The 26,878-nt window shown below is 40.8% G+C and overlaps 1 pseudogene; it reads right to left on the bottom strand.

Annotated features, from left to right (window-relative positions):
* Nucleotides 1-1,155: 1,155 nt before the first annotated feature.
* LOC135204668 (zinc finger protein 658B-like) overlaps nucleotides 1,156-26,878 on the bottom strand; it is a 57,750-nt pseudogene continuing 32,027 nt past the window's right edge.

Below are 26,878 nucleotides of genomic sequence, written 5' to 3'. Positions count from 1 at the left end.
AGTCCTGACCTTCAGTGCAAGTTAAGTCTTTGCTACATTCCTGCCCCCTACACTTCACGCACTTGGTGTGGATCCTAACATGGCTTAGCCAAAATAAGCTAAAAAGCTAACAAAAAGCCACCAAGACTGCGAGAACCACTGACATTACTCTGTAGCCGGCAGAAAAACGAACTGATGACAGTTAGCTCGGCAGTACCGGGCATTCCCGAAAGTGGGCAGGTCCCTATCACCTACACTAATGATGGCAGCAGTGCCCCCACCAAATAATGTGAATTTTCAATTGGCAGGTAAGAAAGTTTACAGCTTTGTAATTGTTTGGCAAGTCACGTGAAATCTAATCGTTCAGGAGGCTTTCCTCTACTCATTATTTGGGAGATTACTCTGGGTGTACTATTCTGTCCAGGTGCAAGAGCAGACTGAGAAGTTATACTTGGTGAGCAGTTTGTACATTTGACTTGATTAATAATAAGGAATTTGAAACTTGTCCTTTATGATTTGCAATTAATGGCTGCAACTGATCAACATGATATTTTACAATCTTTCCAACAACTTTCACACCACAATGCAGGTTACTCATCTTCTGGTTTTGGAAATTTTTTTTGCACTACTACACTATTTACACTCTTTCTGTCCTGTCTATCAAGATTTAGTCACCATACATTAGCTGTAGCTATTGAATTTGGGCTGACTGTGCCTTAGTGGTCTGCATGAAGTACAGTGGATTTCCAAAAGAACTCTACTTTTAGGTGAATGCAGAATCACTAATTGAAATGCAATCTTGTGTAACATTCAGTTTAATTTCAAAATCTCTACCTTTAATTAAACTTACTAATACCTTTGAAAGTACAATAGTACTACTATGACTTTCAGGGAGAGCTAGTCATCGTTTTTCTCAAATATCTTTCAAAATAATTATTTGATCAAATCATACTTTGACATAGTGTACAAGACAGCTCGCCCTAATTTTTGGTAATATAGTGCATTGCCAAATGATGTTAGTTACAGCATTTGCTTTTGACTTACAGGTTGTTGAGCTTGTGAGTTTCTGTTTTGTTTGATTTGTGAATTGTTGTGATTGTCAGTTGTTGTGTAGTGCTGGTGTTGATTGGTGTTTGTTAGTGTTGTTGGTTTGTTGTGTAGTCTTGCTGTTAGTTGGTGTTGGAATTGTGGTGTTTCTTGAACTGTGTGAAGTTTTGGTGTCATAGGTGCTTGTTTGTGTAGTGATTTGTCATGTTGTTTTGAGTTGTTGTGTGTTTGGAATTTTGGTGTAAGATATTCAGCGATTCTTGTGTCTCAACGACTGAATCCAGTGGAGAGCACAGCGTCTCGCCCTGATTGTGTAATTTTTCCTGGAGAGTAAATGTGTATATGATTGTGTTTTTAACTTTGCTGAACCAAGTGTCCTGTTAGTAATTAAAGTAACGTAAAGGGAAAGTGTGGCTGGGGGAAATTTGTAAGCCAGGAGTGATTAACATAATGTAGGGAGGTCTTGCTTGCTTTCTTTTTTAGCTTGTGATTCTGCCACATTATTTTGGCGCCCGAACAGGGACTGCTGGTGTGGGTGTAACAGGACGGCTGGGACAGCCTGACTGCTGAAAAGGTAAGGATGGAAGGGTTGCATGAGGTTAGGAGGCTTAGGGAGGAACTTCGGTTGGTGAGGGAAGCTAAGAAGGAAGTGGAAGTGTAGAATAATAGGTTGAAGATTGAGTGTGAGAAGCATAAGGGGGAGTTGGAAGAGTTGAGAGGGACGATGAGGAATGCAGAAGAAGGAATGAAAGTGGAAGTGAAAGAGGCCGAACAGCGAATGGTTGAGAAGATGGATGAGAAGTTGGGATTGATGATGAATGCTGTGCAAGAGATGATGGAGGGGCTTACTGGAGAGGGAGCTGTCGGAGGTAGGCTTCCTGGGTCTTCTGACGGGCCAGGAGTGATTAAGAAAGTGAAAGAACAAGTGGATGAAAGTGTGAGTGAGGAAAGTGATATTGTTGTGGTAAATGAGGAGAAGAAAGAGAATGTACAGACTAGGGATAGATCAGGGCAGAAGGGTAAGAAGAGAGTTGAGAGTAAAGGAAGGGATAAAGGGAAGAAGATTAGTAAGGATGGTGGACTAGATAAGAAGAGAATGAATGAAGATGAGAATATAGTTGAGAGTAAGGTACACGATGAGGGTGATTTAGACAGTGGTAAGTGGGAATTGGTAGGTAGGAAGAAGAAGGGTAGGAAAGGTATGACTAAAAGTATGGATGTGAGTATGGAAGTAGATTCGTTATATTTGGAAGAGGGTAAGAAAGGTCAGAATGGAAGTAGCGAAAGTGAGAGTGAGCAGGATGTGCGAAAGGTGGTGTATATGAGAGAGATACCCCAATGTGAGAAGTATGAGGAATATGGTACTAGGGATGTAGGGGACACTTTTAGAAAGAGTTTGAGAAGTACTGTATGGCTAATTATGGGGATAACAAGAGTTTGGGCAAGAGAGTTAGGTAGGTTTTTGATGGGATTTTTGTTGAGTATGTATGGGGTAATGATGAGTGCACGGAATGCTGTATGAGAGTGTAAAACCCAGGTTTGTGGAACAGGCAAAGAGGATAAAGAGTAGCATTAGATATCGGAGAAAGCATGATTTTGAGGAGGCAAGAATGAATGTTAGTGAGTCGTTGTCAATGTATGTGTGCATGTTAGAAATGCTAGCTAGAAAAATGTTTGGAGAAGAGGGAGTAATTGAGTGTATGGAGTTAGTGGGGAAGTTGTTAGTGACTGTGCCTGTGAATGTGTATGAATTCATAAATTTGAAGCATAAAGAGAAAATGAGATGGATGAGCGCGAGGTTGACTTGGTATGATATTCTAGAGATAGTGGAAGATTATGAGCTAGATAAGTGTATGAAAGATAGTAGAAGTGTTAGTGTTAGGACCAAAGTAAGTGAGAGTGCCCCTGAATTTAAGACTTTTAGAGAGGCAGTTTTGGAAGGGCTGAGGCATATGGCAGAGTGAGCAGTTGATAGGAGTGTGAGAGTAAGTAACGTAAGCGTAGTTAAACCTAAGAGAGATCGGAGTGCAAGTGTTGGATGAGTAGCATCAATTAGATCAGTTAGGGCACATAGCTAGTGGATGCCAGGGTACCCATATAAACGTGGTTTGCGGAAACTGTGGAAAGAATGGTCATCATAATAGGATATTTAAAGAACAGCGTGCTAAGTGTGCTGAATGTGGAATGGAAGGTCATGTAGCGAGTGTGTGTAGGCAGAAGAGGATGATTCAGGCTGGGAATTCGGGAAACAAGGTGTTAAGGGGATTCAGTTGGGTGGGTCCTCTAGTATGCGACAGCATGTTCGGGAGAATGTGATGAGTGGGTGGTTGAAAGTGAATAAATATGAGCCTTGCATCAGTGAGTAAATGGATTTGTTGGATCTGCAGTTAGTGTTGGTTGAGTATGGAAGAAAGTGGAAGAAGGCAAAGAAGGAAAGAAAGGAAATTGAAGGAAGATGAGTGAACTGCATGATAAGGGTGTTAGTGTTAGAGTAAAAATGGTTGATAAGGCATGTAATATGGGTGACTTTGAGGGAATGAATGATACTTATAGTGTGTGTGGGTTTGAATTGACAGGGGTAAGTGAGATTTCAGTGGGAAGAGAACTGAGAAGCAAGGAAGTAGTTGATAGTATGGATGAATCTTAGCAAGTGTTAGACAGAAGTATGGATGAACCGAGTGGTATAGAAGCAGAAATATGGGAGATATTGGGACCAGAGCTAGAAGGTGTAAATAAGGTAGTGAATAAGATTTGGGAGGATAGTGGTGAGGGAGATAATGAGACTGAATGAAAGTGATTTAGAAGTAAACGGCGATGTAACTGAGATTGTATGAGGGTCCTCAAACAAGATCCAGGGGGCCTGCATCTGAGCATCTTTGGATGTTGCGAAAGACAATTGAGTGTGGGTTTTGTGAATGTAAAGGAGATGTCAAAGAAATTGGGGAGATAATATGGTAGTTACATTTGACAACGTCTTTGAGGGTTGCGTCAGAGAGAGAGAGAGAGAGAGAGAGAGAGAGAGAGAGAAGAGAGTAAGTGTGAGCATCATGGGTTGTTTGAAGTTGTTGTGTTTTGTGTCGCTGTACGATAGCATGTAATTGCGTATGTGTTTTTCTGAACAGTGTGAGTATATGAGCTATTGAGAGAGAGAAAGAGCATAATTGGTGGCCGGGTTGTTAGCATACAGACTGATTGTTGGCGGATGGTTGAGATCGTGCGTAGATTCGGTCGCAGAGGCAGGCGGTGGTCAGTCTGTGTTTGTCAATCAGTCAAGTGAGGCAGTTTTTTGGACAGAGGTAGCGAGTTTTTGTTGTGCGTTTTCTGGATTGTTTTGTTATTTTGTAATTGATTTTGTTGTTCTTGTGTCCATCTGAAGGTTGTTGAAATTGTGAGTTTCTGTTGTGTTTGATTTGGGAATTGTTGTGGTTGTGAGTTGTTGTGTAGTCTTGGTGTTGATTGGTGTTTGTTTGTGTTGTTGGTTTGTTGTGTAGTTTCGCTGTTGATTTGTGTTTGTTTGTGTTGGAATTGTGGTGTTTCTTGAGCTGTGTGAAGTTTTGGTGTCGTAGGTGTTTGTTTGGGTAGTGATTTGTTGTGCTGTTTTGAGCTGTTGTGTTGTTTTGGTGCTTGTTTGGATTTTTGGTGTATGACATTCAGCAGTTGTTGCATCTCAGAGACTGAATCCAGTGGAGAGCCAGCGTCTCGCCCTGATTGTGTCAAGTTTCCTGGTGAGTAAATGTGTTTGAGATTGTGTTTTTTGCCTTGCTGAACCAAGTGTCCTTCTCTTGGGCTACCATTTTGCCTCCACAGCATAAACCTTCCTGAAGAAAGTGCTTAAATGTCTTCAACAAGATCGTTTAAGCCAAGTATTTTGAGTTACCTAGTTTTCTGATGTCATCTTAAAAGACAAGGCTCAGTCCACAGTTGACATCAGTCGTCTTTTAATCGAGGGGTTATGAGTGCTTAGGCATGGGGCATTGAATGTCACCAGTAAAACTGTTCTGTGAGAAGAGAATTCAGGTGCCCAAATATTCAAATATGATCAGCAGTAGAATAATGAATAAAACTTTTTTTTTATGGCATCCAGCATCATTCAGGAATACAAATTGTGGTCATTAACCCTTAAACGCCTATTGGATGTATTTTACGTTGACAAAAATGTCTGTTGGGTGCTTAATTGACGTATAATACATCAACACAAAAAAGTTTTTTTTAAATTTGTGGAAAAATAGTTATAGGCCTACTTGACGAAAACTTTTGAATCACGCGCCTTGAGGGATGCTTGGAGTTCACGGATCAAGCTGTTGTTTTGTTTACAAGTGTTACCCAGCTACAAATGCACGAATTGCTTTCTTCTCGCACCAGAAAGCATCAGCAACGCATCATCTGAGAGCGATCTTTTGCCGCAATCGTGTTTTGCCGAACTTTTGCGAGTGTTAGAGTATTTGTGGTGGTACAAGAGGTACGTAGAGATGTCTGAACATCGAATGGAGTGCGAAAGGTGTGTTTTGCCTCTCGGTAGAGATCGTGTGAGATGTATTTATTTTGGACTTGGATGCTGGTGAGGGACCAAGCAACCAAGATGACCTAGCTCCTCAACGCCGTTCTGTGCTGCCTCGTGTGGTCGAAAGTGTTCAAGCACCACATCGTGTGCCTTTTATGACACCTAGGAAGCATCGGGGTGTCCTGAGGGCCATTCGTAGGCATTTGGGAGGCCTCGAACCAAAGGACATAGACGATTACTTGGAGCTTGATCGGGAGCAGCTTGCAAGTCCTCATTTTGATGGCGGTTGGTCATCTAGTGACGAGGACATCACTCCCGATCTTAGTGATGATGAATATTTGCCCCCAATGTCCGTACGAGGGTCACAGGCTGAAAGTGAGTTGGAGTTTAGTGGTTTTAGTGGCTATGAGGGGGAGTCTGAGGAGGAGGAGTAGGAGGAGTTGTCGTCGTCTAGTTTTGTTGTTGAGGACGACACAGAAAGTGAGGGCCTAAGTGAGGGAGATGGGCCAGTGGGGGGTTCGAGTGCGAAACCATGCCCGAGCACGTGCACATGCGCGTGCACGGGCACGGGCATGTGGAAGGTCGGAACGTCGCGCCAGCCTAGGTGAAGGCCGTTCATCCGGGAGCGACAAGGGGTGGTCGAAGAACCCCAACCCACCTAACATGCACCCATTCACGGCAGCATCTGGGCTCACCGTATCTGTTCCTCTCACTGCTCTGGGGTTCATTCAGCTGTTCCTGACGCGGGAATTGCTGGAATACCTGGTAGCAGAGACAGCGGACTACGCTCGGTACTGCCGTGACAAACTGCGGACGACGTTGTTGTATCGCTGGCGTGGCTGCACGCCAGTGGTACCCTTCGGGTGGTGTGTGGGGCCCCGAATGTCCTCAAGAGGTTCGCTAGCCAGCCGCAACTTCTGGCAAAAGGAGAGATAAAGTGGTGTCGGAAGGGAGCTGTCTTCATCATCTGTTGGAAGGGGGTCCGACTCGTCCCCATGATTACGACGAGTCATGAGCCCATCCAAGAAGAGGTCGTTCAGCAGAAGAAGACATGGCAGACAATAGGCACATGGGAGGAGTTGATCTCTTTGATCAACTCATCCAGTATTATCCCTTCGCCCGAAGAACCAGGTGGACACAGAAGGTCCTCAAATACATACTTCAGTTGGCCCTCCAGAATACCTACATCCTCTACTGTGGGTACTACAATTCAGACCTCCGGAGGTTGTCCCACATCCAGTTTCCCGAGGTGGCTAGGAATGCCCTCATCAACTTTAATCCCGATGAGTGGTCTTCCATCACCGGCCCCTTGCCCCGAGCACCAGATCTGCCCCTAGAGGAAAGGGCAGATGTTAGGAGGGCCAACCTCAGTCATCCTGCTCCTGCCGCCACCCTTGATGATCCCGCCTGAGCTCAGATTCCGACTTCCCGTCAGATAGTGGACCCTGCATGTCAGCTGGAGCCAGGAGATCAAACACTGGACCCCCTACAAGGGCACAGGCTGAAACATGATAAATAGGAAAAATAGACATCCGGTCAAATTTGACTCAACCGAAATGGTAAAAAAACGCAATTGTAAGCTAAAACTCTCACAGTCTAGTAATATTCAATCATTTACCTTCATTTTGAAACAAATTGGAAGTCTCTAGCACAATATTTCGATTTATGGTGAAATTTGAAAAAACTTTTTCCTTCCCTCTGCGTGCCGAATCTTGGCCGCAAATCTCCGAAAAGCTTGAGTCACACTGTTGTAATATTTGCACTGTTTTATATTAGCTGTTACATAGAGTTTTATATATGAAAATGTGCACAATTTTATGCAAAATACAACAAAAAATAATTCATGGTCGTAGCTTTCATCATTTTTGGAATATTTGCATATAAATCACGATAACTAAACAAAATTTGACATTCGGTCAACATTAACACCAGCCAAAATGGTATAAAAATGCAATTTTAAGCTAAAACGCTTAAAGGCTAGTAATATTCAATCAATTATCTTAATTTTTCAACAAACGGGAAGTCTCTAGCACAATATTTCGATTTATGGTGAATTTTTGAAAGTATTTTTCCTTCCCTCCGTGCGCGGTATCTCAGCCACAAAGCTCCAAAATGCTTGAGTCACTTTGTCGTAATATTTGCACCATTTTATATTAGCCGTTACATAGAGTTTTATATATGAAAATGTTTGCAATTTTATTTAGAAAACAACAAAAAATAACTCATGGTCATGGCTTTTATCATTTTTGAAATATTTGCATATAAATCATGATAAATAAAAAAAATTGACTTTTGGTCCAATTTGACTCAACCAAAATGATAAAAAAATGCAATTGTAAGCTAAAACTCTTATAGTCTAGTAATATTCAGTCATTCACCTTCTTTTTGAAACAAATTAGAAGTCTCTAGCACAATATTTCGATTTATGGTGAATTTATGAAAAAAACTTTTTCCTTCCCTCTGCGCGCGGAATCTCGGCCACAAATCTCCGAAATGCGTGAGTCAAATTGTCATATTAATTGCACCATTTTATATTAGCTGTTACATAGAGTTTTATATATGAAAATGTGTGCAACTTCATGCAAAATACAACAAAAAATAACTCATGGTCGTAGCTTTTATAATTTTTGAAATATTTGTATAAATCATGAAAAATAGAAAAAAATCGATATTCGGTCAAATTTGACTTGACCGAAATGGTAAAAAACGCAATTAAGCTAAAATTCTTACATTATAGTAATACTCAATCATTATCCTTCATTTTGAAACAAATTGGAAGTCTCTAGCACAATATTTCGATTTACGGTGAAATTTGAAAAAAACTTTCCTTCCCTCTGCGCGCGGAATCTCGGCCGCAAATCTCCGAAATGCTTGAGTCACATTGTCGTAATATTTGCATCTTTTTATATTAGCTGTTACATAGAGTTTTATATATGAAAATGTGCGCAATTGCATGTAAAATACAACAAAAAATAATTCATGGTCGCAGCTTTTATCATTTTTGGAATATTTGCATATAAATCACGATAAATAAAAAAAAAATTTGACATTCAGTAAACTTTAACTCGACTGAAATGGTCGAAAAATGCAACTGTAAGCTAAAACGCTTAAAGTCTAGTAATATTCAATCAATTACCTTCCTTTTGCAACAAACGGGAAGTCCCTAGCACAATATTTCGATTTATGGAGAATTTTTGAATAAAAACTTTTTTTATGTCCGCGCATTAAGAATTCATGCATCATTTTGTGATAATGTTTTCTATGTGTTGCTTTGTTCGTTTTACAATTTGTTATATACCAAAATCATCGCAATTTAGTGTAATAAAAAAAAAATTACTCATTAGCTTTAACCGTTTTGCTCACAGCCCGATTTTTATACAGTTATATATGAAATTTATTTTGCGCTGTCATATATTCCAATATTTATATATGATAATGATATTTTTTTTTCATTTCTGAAGCCTAAAATGACCTCTAATCTTGAAAACTAAGCATGCTGTGATTTTTTGAAAAAAACTTTTTTTCTGCTTCGGCGCTCACTCCCAAACCCCGCCGGCATACGGGAGACGATTTCTGAAATACCGCTTAGGCGTTTAAGGGTTAATGAGACATCTCTTTCCAGGTTTCTAGCCAAAAGGTTTCTGATAAGTAGGGCCTTCTTATGCCCAGAAAGATGACCTTTTTGGGTCAATGTTTTCCCAGTCACTGCATTTGAATGCCTTCTCTCCAGCGTGAACCCTCATACGAATTTTATGATTACATTCCTCATAAGAAAAGCTTTGAATTTCAAGATGAGCTGTCTCAGAAGAGAGTTTTCCCACAGTCATTACATTTAAATGGCTTCTCTATAGTGTGAACCTTCATATGAACGTTAAGATTACCTTTTGCAGAAAAAGCTTTCCCACAGTCATTACATTTGAATGGCTTCTCTCCTGTGTGAACCCTCATATGCTTTTTAAGAGCACCTCTCTCAGAAAAACCTTTCCCACAGTCATTACATTTGAATGGCTTCTCTCCTGTGTGAACCCTCATATGACTTTTAAGATTATCTTTCTTAGAAAAAGCTTTCCCACAGTCATTACATTTAAATGGCTTCTCTCCTGTGTGAACCCTCATATGAATTTTAAGAGTACCTTTCTGAGAAAATGCTTTCCCACAGTCATTACATTTAAATGGCTTCTCTCCAGTGTGAACCCTCATATGAATCTTAAGATGAGCTTTTGTAGAAAAGGTTTTCCCACAGTCATTGCATTTAAATGGGTTCTCTCCAGTGTGAACCCTCAGATGAATTTTAAGATTACTTTTCTCAGAAAAAGCTTTCCCACAGTCATTACATTTAAATTGGTTCTCTCCAGTATGAACCCTCATATGAATTTTAAGATTACTTTTCTCAGAAAAAGCTTTCCCACAGTCATTACATTTAAATGGTTTCTCTCCAGTGTGAACCCTCATATGAATTTAAGTTTACCTTTCTCAGAAAAAGCTTTCCCACAGTCATTACATTTAAATGGCTTCTCTCCTGTGTGAACCTTCATATGAATTTTAAGAGTACCTTTCTTAGAAAAAGCTTTCCCACAGTCCTTACACTGAAATGGCTTCTCTCCCGTGTGGATCCTCATATGATTTTGAAGATGAGCTTTCCGAGAAAAAGCTCCCTCACAGTTATTATATTGAAATGGCTTCACTCTAGTGTGAACCCTCATATGAGTTTTAAGATTAAATTTCTTAGAAAAAGCTTTCCCACACTCATTGCATTTAAATGGCTTCTCTCCTGTGTGAACCCTCATATGAATTTTAAGTTTACCTTTCTCAGAAAAAGCTTTCCCACACTCATTGCATTTAAATGGCTTCTCTCCTGTGTGAACCCTCATATGAATTTTAAGTTTACCTTTCTCAGAAAAAGCTTTCCCACACTCATTGCATTTAAATGGCTTCTCTCCTGTGTGAACCTTCAAATGTATTTTAAGATTACCTTTCTTAGAAAAAGCTTTCCCACAGTCATTACATTTAAATGGCTTCTCTCCAGTATGAACCTTCATATGAATTTTAAGTTTACTTTTCTCAGAAAAAGCTTTCCCACAGTCATTACATTTAAATGGCTTCTCTCCAGTGTGAACCCTCATATGAATTTTAAGAGTACCTTTCCGAGAAAATGCTTTCCCACAGTCATTGCATTTAAATGGCTTCTCTCCAGTGTGAACCCTCATATGAATTTTAAGATTACTTTTCTTAGAAAAAGTTTTCCCACAGTCATTACATTTAAATGGCTTCTCTCCAGTGTGAACCCTCATATGAATTTTAAGAGTACCTTTCTCAGAAAAAGCTTTCCCACAGTCATTACATTTAAATGGCTTCTCTCCAGTGTGGATCCTCATATGATGTTGAAGAAGAGCTTTCTGAGAAAAAGCTTTCTCACAGTTATTACATTTAAATAGCTTCTCTCTAGTGTGAACCCTCATATGAATTTTACGAGTACCTTTCTGAGAAAAAGCTTTCCCACGGCCATTACACTGAAATGGCTTCTCTCTAATGTGAACCCTCATATGCCTTGTAAGATTACTTTTATAAGAAAATGCTTTACCACAATATTCACACCTGAATGGATTCCCCGCAGTGTGAGCCCTCATACCACTGTTTGGATGAGTTTTCTGAGCCAAAGCTTTCCCAATTTTATTCATGGCGTGTTTTAATTTGTTTCAAATGAATTTATTTCTGGGAATCTTAACTGCTGCCCTCTTGAGTGAACAGACATTCAAGTAGTGAGGTGGTGTTTCCAACAGAATTGATCTCCAATATTTCCCACACAATGGCTCCTTTCTCTTATGGACAGTGGTATCTTTTCTGACGTGAGATCTTCCAGAATTAGCTTTTAGTGTGCTACATAACAAACACACTCTTACATTTCATATATACCAGGACATTGAACTAGACAAAAATATCTGGTATTACAAACCGATGTAGTACGTCTCCTTTCTTCCCCAGAACTAAACTTCTTGCAAAAATCTCCAGCAATTTTCACAATCTTGATGGAAGGTTATTTCTGAAACGAGATAATACGACACAATTAAAGAAAACAATGATGGAAGTTGGTCTAAGAAAATGAAAAAGCAATTTTTTGAAATCTTCCTGACCTTTTCCAGATGCACAAATCAAAAGCCTCATAAAAAGTGTTCTTTGGCACAAAACTGACTTCCCAGGAACCAGAATATCCTGGAATATAGAATACATACATAGAATACACCCCTACAAAATGAAGCCTAGATGTAAACAGTCTTGCAAGCTAATTCCACATACAAATAACCTAGTTGCCGACTTAGCCTACTACTTGGCTAAGTTCAGAAAACATTTTTCATCTTTTATTACTCATATTTTCACTTCATCATTTTATAACTCAAATATTTTGTATCTTTGGATTGTTTTTCTTCATATTGTATAGTTTTTATAACTTTTGACTCTTTCTTCATACTGTATAGTTTTCCTTAAAATATGTAGCATACTTTATATGAAACATTTAGCCTACATTCCTAAGCTAGTCTAACCATAATTCAATACTTTAATTTTTCTTAGAACTTGCAGGTTATCATAGTTGATTTTCATCTCCTAAATGATGACAAATTTTAAAAGTAATTTGCATTTTTCCTGTCTATACAAACCTGAGGTATCTATTATGGGAATTACCTTCAGCACAGCTTGAAACAGGCCGTTAAACTTTTAACAAGGTGGTATGGGAGTTAACTACCAAACGACTGGTCAGTAGAGCGTCACTTTAGCTTGGTGCCAGCTTCAGGTCTGTATAGTTAGGAAAAATACAAATTAGTTCGATCTTTATTATAGGAAGACTTAATTCTTGGTGAGAGTACTCTGAATAAGTCTCTGAACTGACTGGTAGTTTGCCACACCAAGGTCTTCTTCCTGGTCAAGAGATCGAGGGAGAGGAAGGACCAGGACTCTGACATATTGAACAAAGTATAGAAACTGTATATCCAGTTGTCAGACTTCTAGTCACCTTCTCGAACAGGTGGGTTTAAGAACAGCATCATTCAAGATAAAGGCTAAGTTGAATCTTTGTGCTGAAGGCATGACAAGGCCATGTAAATAAGAAATGGGTTTATATTGTCTGTCGCTCTCTCTCTTTGCTCGAATGAAGTGAGGGTTTGCTCTTATACATCTATTAGCTTACAGAATGGATATTTAGTTACAGAAAACTCACCTGCAACTCCCGTTCCAGCTTTGTGATGACTTGATAACCTACCCTCTGCAAGCAGGGGAGGGTAAGGAAGGGAATAGGGATGGGAGGAGGACCAGTCACTCACACAAACTCTCATTCTTCCGCAACCTTAGGCAAGATGCTACCTGTCCTTGAAGAGGAGCCAGGGAAGCTACACAGCTTGTTGAGCAGCCACCACAGAACCCAAGGGAAACATAATCAGGGACTTGTGAGCAATATCCGCCACCTTCAGAACCTGAGGAACTGACAGATTCTTCCTGAATGAATGAGGTGTTGGGTAATAAGCCTTTCATGTGAGATGAGCATGTCGCAGCTCTGCCATTCCACCAATGGATTGTGGGTTGTTGCACTCTGGGAGGAACAGGGTGGAGCAGATGGCCACGTTTAGGCTGGCAACATGTAGCAAGACGACTTCCATTAAAACCAACATTTTAGGAAAACGGTATGGTAACCGTGTTTTGAAGGCGTATTCATCTTGACAATTGCCGAGAGGCTAGTACACATTGAAAGGAGGACGCCTTGGCAACATAAAGAATATGACATTGTTATAATAAAATACATTTGTGTATAAACCTACCAAGTAATTACATAGCTAAATCCCACACTGATAGGCGTTGGGATATATGGTCATATATGTACTATTTCAATACTAATATTCTAGATAGAACTTTACATGAAACAGTAAATTAGCTAGCACTGATAGGTGCTTGTTGTAACCTTACCTGCTAAGGAAGCTATGGCAGGTAATTGCTGCCTCTGGTAGATGCTCTTCTCGACCTGTGGTGCCGGGCATCAGGACCCTGTGTCGTGTCTACTTTATTGGGTGCTTTGCAACATGGGATAATTTTGCTTATTGCCAAAGCTGATATTTTGAACAAAATAAATCCCCTTGCCCTGGGCCCAATTTTTTCAACAAAAGACCAATATTAACACTTACACCACCATTAAAGACATACACCAAAAACTCTTTTATCAAAAACATCCTTCCATAAAAGACAATTGACTGGAGGGTACTCCGGTACACAGTGCCTCCAGGCTTCCCAAGACAAACTCGACAACCTTAATCAAAGCCACAAGACAGTCAAATAGGAGGTTAACCCCTATGCTTCGTTATCCAGTACCATGCCAGCCATGTTGAACGGACCCAATGTACAGCATTAATCGTAAATTGTCTCGAATGTCTCGAAGACAATGTAGCAAACACCGATCTACATTTCCAGTATGTAGATTGTACAGAGAGAGAGAGAGAGAGAGAGAGAGAGAGAGAGAGAGAGAGAGAGAGAGAGAGAGAGAGAGAGAGAGAGAGAGAGAGAGAGAGAGAGAGAGAGAGAGAGATTCCACTTGAAAGCCAGTGAAGTGGCTACTGCCCTAATAGCATGTGCCTTGACTTTTAATAAGGGGAATACATCCTCATGTAGCCTAATTTTGAATGTGATTATACAATCACGTTTCTAAGAAAGAAAGCCAAGGTTTTCAGAGAAAGCATGTAAGGGATTTCTCATTGAGCACCACAAGTTCTGAGAAGTACCTCTAATACCTTTCATTCTTTCTAAAGAACATTTAAGAGCTCTAACTGGACAGAGATTTCTGTCTTGGTCTGTTGGGCTTAGAGTCTCTGATAATCTCTTAAATAAAACCGAACAAGGCCAAGGTTTTGAGGGATGTTCATTCTTTCCCAAAAGACCTGATGTAAAGGAGCAAACTGCATTTCCTTGAGAAAATTCCATCTTTTATCAAGTGCTTGGGCTTCATTTATTCTTTTGGCTGTAGCTAAAGATACTAAAAATATTGTCTTCCTTGTAAGATCACTTCTCAGGGAAGCAGAATTCAGCAGTTCAAAAGGGCCTCAAAGCCATCCCATTATAATGTCTAAATTCCAAGATAATACTTGAGATATCTTTAATTTTCTTTGTGTCCAAAGACTTGATCAAATCTGCAGTATCTTAGTTCGCTGACAAATCTATCCCTCTAAGTCTAAAAACTGATGACAGCATTGACCTGTAGCCTTTGTGGATCTCAAATATAAAAGAAAATCTGTAATTTCAATTATAATGGTTTCAGAAGAAGAGATATTATTGTCTCGGCACCACATTCTGAAAACTGACTACTTTACTTAAGAAAGATCTTCTGAAGGCTAGCGCCTGCACTTCACAATTGCTTCTGCAGTTCTTCTTGAAAACCCTTTCGCTCCGACAAGCTTCCTAACAGCCTGAAGCCTATCAGAGCGAGAGTGGATAATCTTTGATGGATCTAAGGAAGTGTGGCTGCTTGAGAAGCATTGTTGTCTAAGGAAACAGCCTGGGGTAATCCATAAGCAGATTGATTAGGTCTGGAAACCACTCTTTCTGTGGCCAGAAGAGAGCTACCAACGTCATAGAGATGTTGTTGTGAGAAATAAATTTGTTTAAAACTTTCCTCACCATGCTGAATGGAGGGAAAGCACAAACGTCTAGATTCAACCACTGCTGGAGCATGGCATCTGTTGCCCAAACCTGACGGTCTGGAACTGGCGAACAATAAAGAGGCAGACGATGATTCCTCGACATTGCGAACAGATCTACTGACGGTTTTCCCCATTGTTTCCACTGGTTAGTGGATTCCTGTGGGTTTAATGACCCCTCTGCCAGTAGTATCTGCTTGCAGCTGCTTAGTTCGTCCACTAGAACATTTAACTTTCCCTGGATGAATAGTGTCTTTATCCTCGTCTGGTTGCTCTCTGCCCAAAACAGCTCTCTCTCTCTCTCGCTGGCTTCTTGGTAGAGGGCAAAGGAATGAGTTCCCCTTGGTTCTTCACAAAAGCTAATGCCATCATGTTGTCAGAGTGAGCTATTACTATTTTGTTGCATGTTAGGGTTCAGAAAGCCTGAAATGCTAGATGTATTGCTCTCAACTATTTCACGTTGATATGTAGGTTCTTCTTTGTTGGAGACCACGTCCCTGCAATTTCCTTACCGTCCGTCCGACAAGGCTCCCCAACCTAGATCAGATGAGTCTGAATATAATGTTAGATTGGGGTTCAATGTGTACAAAGACTTTTCCACCATAAATCTGCGTTCTTCTAGCCACCACTGATCTTGGATCTTTGATCTCATAAGAAATGGGAAAGATGAATGAGTCTGACTGTGTCTTCCTTTCCCATCTGGCTTTTAGGTAAAACTGGAGAGGTCTATAGTTTATTCTTCCTAAAGGTACAAACTTTTCTATTGATGACAGTGTCCCCAACAAGCTCATCCATTCACTGGCCGAGCATGAGGGACTAGAAATGAAGCTTTGAATTCTCTTCTGACAGTGTGCAAGCCTGAAAATTAAGAGACTCTATCTTCATACTGAAATGAAGTATCGACTCAGACGGAATCAGTTGAGAATCCTTTAGGTTGATTATCAATCCCAATTGGCATGCTAGATTCAATGTCTTCTGTAGGTCCTCTATGCACTTGGATCTCAAGGGGGAGCAAAGGAGCCAGTCATCGAAATAAAGGCACATGTTTATGCCCATGAGGTGTAACCAATTAGAAAGGGGTGCAAGAACTCTTTTGAATACTTTTGGTGCTGTGGATGGCTGAAACACAATGCCCTGAATTGGAAGACCTGACCCTGAATTACAAACCTCAGATACTTCCTAAACTCCGGTTGGACTGGAATATGAAAGCATGCATCCTGCATGTCTATTGTTACCATTCAATCCCCTTGTTGGATGGCTGACAGGACTGACTAGTTTGAGAGAGAGAGAGAGAGAGAGAGAGAGAGAGCGAGAGAGAGGACGAGGAGAGTGAGGAGAGGAGAAGGAGAGAGAGCGAGAGCGAGAGAGAGAGAGAGAGAGAGAGAGAGAGAGAGAGAGAGAGAGAGAGAGAGAGAGAGAGAGATATTTAATGTGTTTTCGTTTGTGAGTCGGTTTACCATTTTACTACATTCTGGCAAAACTTGGTTGGGCATACTGCAAACAAAATGAGAATGGAAGGCAGAGGCAGGTCTGTTAGAATTGCAATTATTTTTGTTCCTGTTAGCGATATCTTGTTACTGTTAGCGATCTTTTGAACCTATATAATATACACATTTGCATTTTTATCATGGAATTATAACTAATCAGAGCAAATTAACCCATAATAGGCTACAGTAATAGGAAACACTAATGAGATGTCAACATTGGCCTCGTACGTTATTATAAAAAATGGACTATAACTTCCACATCTATATGAACAAAAAACTTCATTATCATCATTCACTGATTTTTTAAAATGAACTTTAATTCACATTAATAAACATAATTCCTTGGATAATATTTTTGGGTATAAAGTTTATCATTAAAACAAAGTTAGCTTCCACAGAGATGAACATAAAGCTTCAATATTATCATTCATTGTTCTTTTAAACAAAATAGAATTTCATATCCATAAACTGGTCCTTTGATTATTTATTAGGTGTTACAACATAAACATAATAGATTCAACTATATCCTCTTTGAGCCCTGGCCGAAGTTCGTCGAGGATATACCGTAAACTTGAAAAGTACTACGCTCTCTCTACAATGGCCTGAGTGACTGACAGGAAGAGCCACTGCCACCTCAACCAGTTTCTTCAAGTTTTGACGTGTATGGCACAGCCACCATTTGAAAATGATTTCATTCCTATCTATTTGCTTACAGCCGTCAAAGTTCTGTACTACCACTTGCCTAATGTCATGCATGCCAGTGCATTCTCGCTCACAGGCTTCATTGTTTTCGTCACTTGCATTCAAAAGCTGATAAGTCACATCTATGTCCTATCCTCGACATGCAGACAGTGTTCTTGTTGTCAGAAAGTATTGCATCGTGCATTATTGCCTTGTTTATCTCTTTTTCTATTTTCACTTTTGACATTCTTCTCCATAATTTGCAAGGATGCATTTGAGCTATTATCTTCTGTGGCTGCTTAAGAAGACACTGAAACCTGGGATCTAGGTATACAGCAGAAAGTAATGCCGCATTATTAAGATGTGCCTCCTTTCTCTTCTCCATTGCATAAAGTACAGCAAGTGAAATGACTTGATTTCTTGGTTATATCTTAAAACATTTGTCAGGGGAAAAATCAGGTTAGCCTATCAATCAAAAATCACAATTTTTGAAAGTAAATTGCATTTTTCCTAACTATACAAACCTGAGGTCCTTTATATAAGGAATTATCTTCAGCTAAGGCTGGAATACGGCCGTTAAATTCTTTAACAAGGTGGTTAGGCAATAACTACTGTCTGGTAGACGGGTAGGCCTGCCTGCCCTGATGTAAACACTCCACTTTGCCTTTCGGCTCAGGTTTCAGATTGAGGGGTGGCACGAGGTGGGCATTAATGTAAAGGACCTCAGGTTTGTATAGTTAAGAAAAATACAATTTACTTTCAAAAATTGTGATTTGTTCCTACATGATATACAAACCCTTTGTTTTTTTTATATAAAGAAGACTCAATGACTGGTGAGAGAAATGTGAGTGAGCCTCTAGAACTGACTGAGTTCTGCACACCTAAGCTACTCCTTCTGGTGATACGAACGAGGAGGAGTGCCTTGCCTCTGACAACTTGCTCGGAGTATAGGAACTGCATGATCAAGAGTCAGACTTCTAGGCCTTTTCGAAATGAGTGGGGAATCGTAACTCATCCAAAAAAGGGATGGGAAGAATATTCAGAGTCGGAGGCATTAATGCAAAGTTCTGGGAAGGATTTGCATTACTGCCAGTCTCCGTCCTCCCCTTGCTAGAGGAAGGAGCAGGATTGCTTCTATGATTCTAATAAGAAAAATAGAAAGGAAACTCGATGTGCAAGCTTACCGCATCAATCGCCCGACCAGTAAGTGTAGGATCAAGTCCTATCCTCAACCTGAAAGATGAGCAGTTGAAGGACGAGAAGGGAAAGGTGGAGATGCCAGTCACTTATGCATCCTTCTTACCTCTAAACCCGCAGACCATGGCGAGATGCAACTTGTTCTCTTGACGAAGCTAGGTAAGCAAACACAACTTGTGAGCATCCACCATTAGAAGTCAGAAGTGGATAAAGGTATCGACACTCAAGGAAGGTTGTCAATCCTTCATAGGTACAGCAACATACCAAAAGGACAAAGTAATGATTGATCTGGATCAACCAATACAAAGTCTAAAATGCAGGAGATCATGAAAGATTCGGACACGTCAACAGTTTGCATACCCGAGTCTCCGAGACCTAGTCACAACATGACACCCGCCTTTTGAAGGGTGAAGTTAAGAAGGAACCATACAAATTGTCTATCTTGTTCGCCAATGATGTTGAGAGACGAGATGATGATTCTCGTGAGGCATGTGCACATTAGACGAGACTCAAATGCCTCCTAGAGATCGAGGTCTCTGTGATGGAGGATGTTTCTCATCAGTAGCCGAATCTCAGCCAAGGCGAAACAATACTACTAGTGAATGACTAAGATGAATGAGGACCTACATCTTCACAGTTGAATTAAGAGAAGTAAACTCTCACGATTTTGATCATAGAAAAAGTCCCGTTGATGACACCAACTAGTGAAGATGGCTCTAATCCTTGCTGTTTTACAGAGGACTGAAAAAGTTATTCCACTATATCATTGCTGTTCAGCAAGAAAGTCGGACCTAGCAATGAAGGTGGAGAGTCTTTCAGTAATGAAAACACAGGGAATGTACTGCCTGAAGAACTGCTTCTTCTAGGTTGGATCAGGGGGGCATTTTCCATTCATTTTGGCAGCAGAGTTAGTTGGGTGGGGAGTATGCGAAGTCTTCCATTATTTGTTTTCAATTCGGGGTGAACAAAGAATAAATTCTTTCAGTGGCAAATGTGGAGCACAAGACATGGACCTTATGCGAGAATTCCAAGCCAACCAGAGATCTAAGTCTGTGATTGCTGGGCAGAGAGATTCGAATTGGAACTGGTAGTAAATCCTTGACAAAGAAGAAACAATACTAAGATGAGCAGAATCTCGGAGAGAGAGCAGTATTCTGCCACTCGCTTGACTACTTATACTGAGTTGCTTGGTAGTGCATTCCATGATTGAATGCGTTCGGCTAGAACCATTGAGCGCAAAAAAGATACACTCGATCATCTGCATTTTAACTGAAATGGGAGGGAAAGAAACCCTCTCTCTCGGTTATAAAGGAAATGTTGTGGTGTTTTAGCAAACAATACCATTATTCATCTCAAAATCAAGACTGGAAACTCTTGGGTGGCCCGAAAGGCTGTCCTGATTTTCAGGTTAACCCTTAAACGCTGACTGGACGTATTTTACGTCGACATTTTTTGTCTCTCGGGTGCCGACTGGACGTATTTTACGTCGACATACAAAAGTTTTTTTTAAATTTGCGGAAAAATACTTATAGGCCTACCAGCCTAAAACTTTTGAATCACGCGCCTTGGGGGATGCTGGGAGTTCACGGATCAAGGCCTTGTTTTGTTTTGAAGCTCGACCCAAGTGCGCATGCGCGATATCCCTTCTTCTCGCTCCAGCCAGCATCAGTAGCGCATCATCCGAGAGCGATCTTTCGTCAGAAGCGTGTTTTTCTGGACTTGTGCGAGACTTAGAGCATTTGTGTTGCTACAGGACATTCCTAGATATGTCTCAACGACGTGTGGACCGCGAAAGGCGCGTTTTACCCGTTGGAAGGGATCGTGTAAGGCGAGTTTAGGACCTGGATGCTGGCGAGGGGCCAAGCACCCAGCATGACCCCGCGCCTCAAGGCCGTTCTGTGTGCCCACGTGTGGCTGAAAGTGTTTTAGGAACACAGCGTATGCCTTTGGTTACCCCTAGGAAGCATGTGGGCGTCCTTAGGGGCATTCGTAAGCATTTGGGAGGCCTCCAACCAAGGGACATAGATGAATATCTATCGGAGCTTGATCGGGAACATGTCGCAAGTCCTCATTTTGATGGCGGATGGTCATCGAGTGATGAGGACATCAGTCCCGATGAAAGTGAGGATGAATATATGCCCTCAATGTCCGTTCGAGGCTCAACTCCCGAAAGTGAGCTCGAATTCAGTGGGTTCAGTGCTTACGAGGGGGAATCTGAGGAGGGGGAGGATGGGGATATGGGGTCAAGTTTTATCGCAGTGGACGATACAGAAAGTGAAGGCCTAAGTGAGGGTGATGGGCCAACGGGGGAGGGTAGAGTGCAATATTGTGCCCGCACCCGTGAGCGTGCGCAGGCACGTAGAAGGTCGGCTCGTCGCGCCAGCCAAGGTGAAGGTCGGTCGTCGGAGAGTGACGAGGGGTGGACGGAGGACCCCACCCCTCCTAACATGCACCCCTTCACGGCAACCCCTGGGATCACCGTACCAGTACCCCTGACTGTTTTGGGGTTCATCCAGCTTTTCCTGAAGCGGGAATTGCTGGAATACCCGGTACACGAGACAGTGGACTACGCTCGGTACTGCCGGTATGAGCTGAGGACGACCTTGTTGTATTACTGGCGGGGTTGCAACCTCATTGACATGGCGCATTTTTTGGGGCTGCACATTTATTTTGGTATGACACCTGCTTCCGACGTCAGGCAATATTGGAGGAGAAATTATTTTTTATGTATGCCTAATGTGCCTGGCGTTATGTCCCGTGATAATTTCCTGGCGTTGGACAGGTACTTCAATGCCTTCAACCGAAGGGCCATACCCCGGAATAACAGTGATCGCCTCATTTTAGTGCACCCAGTGTTTGATTATATCCGTGATCGGTGTAGTAATCTCGTGATTCCTGGAAAGAACCTGTCTTTGGATGAGGGGATGATGCCTTACAAAGGACGTCTTAGTATAAAAGTGTATAACCCCAAGAAGCCGAAGAAATATGGTGTGAAATTCTTTCTTATTACCGAGGCCAACACTGGATACGTTGTGGACTTTTCAGTGTATTCCGGGGTCTTCTCCACGCTGCGTGACACTGTATTCAATCTTGTGGGACGTTTCCGTAACCAGGGATATCACCTGTTTATGGATAATTATTATAACTCGGTATCCCTGGCCCAGGAACTGTATGAAGCAGGTGTTCATGTCAGTGGTACCCTTCGGTTGGTGCGTGGGGCCCCGAATGTCGTCAAGAGGTTCGCTAGTCATCCGCAACACCTGGCAAAAGGAGAGACAGAGTGGCATCGGAAGGGTGCTGTCTTCGTCATCTGTTGGAAGGGTGTCCGACTCGTCGTACAGCGGAAGAAGACACGTCGACAGGGCCGAGTTGTGTTTGAGGAGTTTCGTATCGAGCGGCCTACCGTCATTGGGCACTACAACAGGCACATGGGAGGAGTTGATCTCTTTGATCAGCTCATCCAGTATTATCCCTTCGCCAGGAGAACCAGAAGGTGGACACAGAAGCTCCTCAAATACATCCTTCAGTTGGCCCTCCAAAATGCCTACATACTGTACTGTGGGTACTGCGGTGACAATCTTCCGAGGTTGACCCACATACAATTCCTAGAGGTAGCCGGGAATGCCCTCATCAACTTCGATCCCGATGAGTGGCCTTCCATAACTGACCCCCTGCCCCGAGCTGCAGATCTTGCCCCTAGAGGAAAGGGCAGATAGGAGAGGGCCAACTTCGCTTGAACCTGCCGCCGCCCCTGCTGACGACGCCCCTGCTGCCGCCGCCCCTGGTGACGACGCCCCTGCTGCCGCCGCCCCTGGTGACGACGCCCCTGCTGCCGCCGCCCCTGCTGACGACGCCACCCCTCTTGCTGCCAGCCGCCCCTACTGACGACGCCCCTCTTGCTGCCGGCCCCGCCATCACCGCTTCTCGTCGGGTAGTGGACCCTGTGTGTCGGCTGCAGCCAGGGGATCACATACTGGAGGCCTTACAAGGGCGAAGGCAGAAACGGTGCCAGGTGTGCCATACGAATGGCAGAAGGAGAGACACCCGGTTCTTCTGTCGTCTCTGCAAAGTTGCTCTTTGCAGGATAGGGGAGTGTGACCGAAAGTACCACACTAAGGTCATGTATTGGAGCGCGCCCCCCCTAAACCGACAGCGGAGGGTGCACGGGGCCCACTCCGGGTCCATCCAGCCAGTAAGGGCGCGCTGTCCTTCCCTCCCTCCCCAACCTGTACCTCGTCATGTCGAGTGGAAAAAAATGCAAGACTCTTCAATGGAGGAGGGAGAAAACAAGAATAGAATGAAGAGTCAGGATTACGAGTGAGTATTCTGCATTTATTTTATATTTATTTATATTTATTACAATTTTTTATATATCCGTATCTATGCATGATAAATAATAATAAGACATTTCATTGTATGCGAAAAGAGAAGTGTCACCTGCATTCCTTTTATTTATGGTATTGGTACCAGAATCGAAGAATGTAATATATATATTTTACGTATAAAATAAGATATATATATATATATATATATATATATATTATATATATATATATATATATATATATATTATAAATATTGGTTTTTTTGGGGTAAGCAAATTTACTTACAGTCTAGTAAATTCAATCATTTACCTTCACTTTAAAACAAATGCAAGTCTCTAGAACAATATCTCGATTTATGGTGAATATTTGAAAAAAATATTTTTATTCCCTCCGCGCGCCGAGTTTCTCGGCAGCGAATCTCCGAAATGTGTAGGTCACATTGCTCCTAATATTTGTGCCTTTTCATATTAACGCTTATTTTAGAGTTTTATATATGGAAATGTGCGCAAAAACATGCACAATATAACAGAAAATATTGGAAGGTTGTAGCATTTCTCATTTTTGAAATATTTGCATATAAGTATGATAAGTACGAAAAAAACTACGATCGGTCAACTTTGACTCAACCGAAATGGTCTAAAAACGCACTTGTAACATAAAAATCTTACAATCTAGTAATATTCAATCATTTATCTTCACTTTAAAAAAAAATGCCAAACACCAAGTCTCTAGGAACAATAGTCTAGATTTATGGTGAATTTTTGAAAAAAAATATGTTTTTTTTTCCGTCCCGCCGCGCCGGCCCCGATTTCTCGGACGAAAATCTCCGGAAACGAGTAGGTTCACAGTTCTCCTAATATTTTGGTGCCTTTTCATATTACGCTTTTTTTTAGAGTTTTATATATGGAAATGTGCGCAAAAACATGCACAATATAAAAAAAATATTGGAAGTCTGTAGCATTTCTCATTTTTGAAATATTTGCATATAAAGTACGATAAGTACGAAAAAAACTACGATCGGTCAACTTTGACTCAACCGAAAAGGTCAAAAAACGCATTTGTAACATAAAAATCTTACAATCTAGTAATATTCAATCATTTATCTTAATTTTAAAACAAATTGCAAGTCTCTAGAACAATATCTCGATTTATAGTGAATTTTTGAAAAAAATATTTTTTTTTCCCTCCGCGCGCCGATTCTCAGCCGAAAATCTCCGAAACGCGTAGGTCACATTCTCCTAATATTTGTGCCTTTTCATATTACGCTTTTTTTTAGAGGTTTATATATGGAAATGTGTGCAAAAACATACACAATATAACAAAAAATATTGGAAGGTTGTAGCATTTCTCATTTTTGAAATATTTGCATATAAAGTACGATAAGTACGAAAAAAACTACGATCGGTCAACTTTGACTCAACCGAAATGGTCGAAAAACGCATTTGTAATATAAAAATCTTACAGTCTAGTAATATAAAACCATTTATCTTCACTTTAAAACAAATTGCAAGTCTCTAGAACAATATTTCGATTTATGGTGAATATTTTGAAAAAAAAAAAAATTTCCGTCCGCGCGCCGATTCTCGGGCGAAAATCTCCGAAACGCGTAGGTCACATTCTCCTAATATTTGTGCCTTTTCATATTACGCTTTTTTTTAGAGTTTTATATATGGAAATGTGCGCAAAAACATGCACAATATAACAAAAAATATTGGAAGGTTGTAGCATTTCTCATTTTTGAAATATTTGCATAGAGTACGATAAATAGGAAAAAAAAAAACTACAAATCGGTCAACTTTGACTCAACCGAAATGGTCGAAAAACGAATTGTAACATATAAAAAAATCACAGTCTAGTTAATATCCAACCAATTTATATTTCTCTTTAAAACAAATTGCAAGTCTCTAGAACAATATTCTGATTTATGGTGAATATTTGAAAAAAATATTTTTATTCCGTCCGCACGCCGATTCTCGGCCGAAAATCTCCGAAATGCGTTGGTCACATTCTCCTAATATTTTTGCCTTTTCATATTACGCTTTTTTTAGAGTTTTATATATGAAAATGTGCGCAATAAAATGCACAATATAACAAAAATTATTGGAAGGTTGTAGCATTTCTCATTTTGTTTATATTTGCATATAAAAAAAATTTTTAAACAAAAATTCGACATTCGGTCAACTTTAACTCGTCCGAAATGGTCGAAAACTTGAAAACTACATTTGTAAGCTAAAACTCTTACAGTATCGTAATATTCCATCATTTACCTTCATTTTGAAACAAATTGCAAGTCTCTATAACAATATTTCGATTTATGGTGAATTTTTAAAAAAATTATTTTTTTACGTCTGCGCGCTACGAAATCATGCATCATTTTGTGATAATATTTTCTCTGTGCTGCTTTTATCGTTTTACAATGTGTTATATACCAAAATGATTGGAATTTAGTGCACATTACAACGAAAAAAAAAATAACTTGTTACCTCTAACCGTTTTGCGCACAGCGTGATTTGAATACAATAATATATGAAATTTCGTTTTTGCACTATCATATATCGCATTATTTATATATGATAATGATAATTTTTTCATCTCTGATGGTTGCATACTAAACTTCAAGCAATGACAAAAAAAGGAGCCAAAAATGAACTCTTAATCTTGAAAACAAAGCGCTCTGTGATTTTTTGAAAAAATTATTTTTTCCGCTTCCGCGCTCACTCTCAAACCCCTCCGGCATACGGGAGTAATTTTTTTATTTACCGCTCCGGCGTAAGAGGGTTAATCAAGAGAAATTACTATTTGTCTCGGTCACATGCCAGAAGAATTAAGTTATAGATATGCACCTATTACTCGGACATTATAACTGATAACGGAAACAGGTTGATAGGAGAGTATACCAGTAATCACGCCTCCAGCCTAATTCTTCTTCATTCAAGAGACAAGAATAAGGACTGGAAGCAGACTTCCCTTATAACCTAATAAAGAGAGCGAAGGTGAAGTTTTCCCGAATGGAGCCTTCTATAGTGATAACAGGAAACCAAAGACAACTAATTCAAGCCGAACTGGTTGTCCCCACTGGAGAGGCATTCAAACTTCTCGGTGCTATCCATCCTGAACAGATTGACATACGTTTGGTAAGATCCTAAGATTGAACCAAAAACAGTCTCTCGGATTTGAATTCTGAGGAGTAGACTTCATGGAATTCCTCTTATTTCCTTGTTCATTCCGGTGTAACCAGGAAGAAGAGGGAAGACAAGAGAGGAGGAATTACTTTTTGCCCACTCTTCTATGAACTTGTGGTGTTCTCACTGTCAAACAGCATTTATTCCCTACAACTGTTTCGTTCATGCGAACGTGAGCAAAAGTTGAGGGGAGTTAAATACAGTAAAAGCTGGCAAGAACTTGACACATCTTGCTACGCATCTATCTTCTTCGTGGTTGAACCTCACAAAGAGGACTACAAAGAGAACCTCCTGCTATCTCCTTCAGATGCCTTGCCCCAAGGAACAACGACTTCGGATCTTGGCAACTGAGGAATAGCCAGCCATTCCTGGCTTTCACAGGTGGGTCCTTCTCTCTCCCTGCGTCACTGTCATGATGCAGAGAATAATACCTAACACTTACTGTGGATGTACAACCCCTCTTGGATGTTGTATACTTGGAGAGACTCAGCCCTGGTTCTATGGAACCAGAGACAGGAGAAAGAACCTGGGTTCAAACTCCTGGGGCTCCCAAGACACTGTATCTTGGAGATAGCATCCATGTTCCCGCTCCAAAAAGAGCAGGTGAGCCGGAGAGACAGCCAATTGCTTCCTCCCCAGGGAAAGCATGCGGACCCTTAGAAGTCTCGAGGCGAGACTTTTAAGGGGAAGAGAATTATTTTCCTCTTCTTAGGACGTGGAAGCCTTCAAGGAGGAAGGTTAGGAGGCGTCAGATGATGAAGATGAAAGATGAAAACTCACTGCAACACGGGAAGAGAAGGTGGTATGTCAT

The sequence above is a fragment of the Macrobrachium nipponense genome, chromosome 47, assembly GCF_015104395.2.
Source record: "Macrobrachium nipponense isolate FS-2020 chromosome 47, ASM1510439v2, whole genome shotgun sequence".
NCBI classification, from domain to species: domain Eukaryota; kingdom Metazoa; phylum Arthropoda; class Malacostraca; order Decapoda; family Palaemonidae; genus Macrobrachium; species Macrobrachium nipponense.
Note: the sequence above shows the minus strand (reverse complement) of the source record. Positions and strands in the feature narration are given on the sequence as shown.